The 2799-nt window shown below is 32.5% G+C and overlaps 1 non-coding gene across 1 annotated transcript; it reads right to left on the bottom strand.

The window, feature by feature from the left end:
- Positions 1-1223: 1223 nt before the first annotated feature.
- Positions 1224-1297, bottom strand: Trnat-cgu. Its single transcript has one exon. It is a non-coding gene; the product is annotated as a tRNA-Thr (tRNA).
- Positions 1298-2799: the final 1502 nt, after the last annotated feature.

The following is a 2799-nucleotide window of genomic DNA, read 5'->3' as shown; positions in this document are numbered from 1 at the left end:
TCTTCGGCTATAGCCTCGGGCTGACCAAAGCCTTGTGAGTGAATTTGGTAGACGGAAACTGAAAAGAAGCCCATTGTATATGTGTGTGTGTGTGTTTGTGTGTGTGTGTTTGTGTTTGTCCCCCAACATTGCTTGACAACCAATGCTGGTGTGCTTACATCCCCGTAACTTAGCGGTTCGGCAAAAAGGAGACGATAGAATAAGTACTGGGCTTACAAAGAATAAGTTCCGGGTTCGATTTGCTCGACTAAAGGCGGTGCTCCAGCATGGCCGCAGTCAAAAGACTGAAACAAGTAAAAGAGAGAGAGAATATGTATGTACACACACACACATGCATATATACATAATACATATGTACTAGTACAGGGTATTATAGTCCAGTCTGATAAAACACGAAACCTGTTTAATGTAAATATATATACATATGTATATACAGCCATAAACATTTGCACGCGCGCGTGCACATGCATTCCACGAAAAATTATATATCAAGAATTTACCATGTCATTTGACATGCTTGTTCTCTCTTTCTCTCTCTCTCTCTCTATATATATATATATATACATATACTAAAAAGGATATGTAAATATATTCTGTGAAAGAGTGCGTGTGTGTATAATATATATATATATATATATATACTAAAAAGGATATATAAATATATTCTGTGAAAGAGTGCGTGTGTGTATAATATATATATATATATATTTTTTTTTTTTTTAATTCTATTTTATCTAGTCTCAGCTCACGAGCTGTGGTCATGCTGGGGCACCGCCATATACATATATAATTTTCAGAAATCGGAAAAATTTGTATGTATTTTAATACTAAAAAGTACGCACGTGCGTGTGTGAGCATAAATTTTAGAGACAAATTTTTTTTTTATATATATATATATATATATAGCCTTTATAGCTAAATAGTCGTTAGATGGTTATATATACATTTAGATGCTACTATAAATTCCTTACAACATTTATAATCACGTTAAAGTGTCTAAATTCCCCCAAAAGTAATATAAAATTGAAGGGAGCCACGCGTCAGGCGAAGAACTCCATTATCGTATAATCACTTCCCTCCATGGAATATCGTTTATTTCTCAGAGAAATATTTCCAACGACACATTTTTATTTAACGATATCATTTCCTTGTGGTGCCGCTAAATACACACGATGAAAATTTTAAACAAAAATTGGAGCGTACAACGCAGTCATACAATCCACTGCCCCCAGTGAGATTCGAACTCACGACCCCTGGTTTACGAGACCAGTGCTCTAAACCACTGAGCTATAGGGGCTCTCGGTCGAATCTCAGTGAAATTATTAGTTAAATACACACAGCTTAAAATGCAGCCAATTTGATGAGCCAGCATTTTTAGTTTCGTATCCAATTTGCTCCCCTCTCAACGTTTTATAAAATTTCTGTCCACCCCAGACGTCACCTTTCGATACTAATTCTACCAATTAACAGTAAAATACCCCGAATAATACATATATATTTCTCTTTTAGGTCACATTTGTAATTTTCGACATATTTCTTTCGACTTTGGGACGATTAAAAATTTTTTTTTTCAGTTTTACCTTAGTCAGTTTTTGACATAATTAAACTATAAAACTACCTGAATTTATTGTAATTATAATTTAAATTAATCCTACGTTAATAAATCTATCGTTGACGTCTGCCTAATAAGTTCTTACATCATTTAAATACAGTGAAATTTCCATTGAAAGTTTGAAATTTCCATTAACAGACAAATAATTACTAATTAGTAATATGGCGGGAATTGTTAATTAACGGGTTAGCGAAGGAAACATGAAAATTAAGTAATTAAATAACATCCGAATACAACAGGAATTGTGTTAAATGTCTTTAATATCAACGATTAGTGACAGAAATGGTGTAAAAAAAGGAATTTGTAAAAGCTTACAAGAAGATCTCTTTGAATGAAGTGGACTGAATGTTAAGCTGGGTGTGTAACATCATCTTCTCGGGGCCGGAATAAAACGATGTTGTGTGGATTCTATGGAGATATAAAGTATTGAGAAGCCCTTGAAAGGGGCCAGGGCAAAAAATTAAATTGTGTTCAGTAAAATCAGTGACGTCGTCTTTATAAAATATTTCCATCAAGATTTATAAGTTAAAAGTAGCACACACGAGTATTATAACAGGAGTAGAGACAGAGGCAACGTTTAAGTATTACCCATACCTACAACGTAAACCTCCAAATGTTGGGGGTTTTTCCCATCCAAGGGATTTTTTAAAGCCCAATACTTCTACACGTTATTATTTATCATTTTATCTCTTTCGAGTTGCATAAAAAAAATATAGATATTTTACTTCGGTTTTCTTGAAGTTTCTGAATTCTCATAACTTTATGCTGCCGAGGTCAACTTTGTCTTTCATCGTTCTGGGGTCGATGTAATAAGTACCAGTTGAACACTAGGGTCGCTGTAATCGACTGGCCCCACTCCGGCAAAATTTTCAGGCATTGTACTATAACAAGAAGGACGTTACATCTGTTTTATATGGACAATTTTATATCGTATCTCTTTTATATCATATCTATATCTGAATTATAACATATCTATCTTGTATATATATGTGTATGTATGTATATGTATGTATTGTATACATATATATGCATATATATGTATATATATATGCATATATATGTATATATATATATGCATATATATATATGCATATATATGTATATATATATGCATATATATATGTAATATATATATGCATTATATATATAGCATATTATATATGTATATATATATATGCATATATATA

Source organism: Octopus sinensis, linkage group LG26 (genome assembly GCF_006345805.1).
Source record: "Octopus sinensis linkage group LG26, ASM634580v1, whole genome shotgun sequence".
NCBI classification, from domain to species: Eukaryota; Metazoa; Mollusca; class Cephalopoda; order Octopoda; family Octopodidae; genus Octopus; species Octopus sinensis.
The sequence above is the reverse complement of the archived record's forward strand: the minus strand, read 5'-3'. Positions and strand labels throughout refer to the sequence as shown.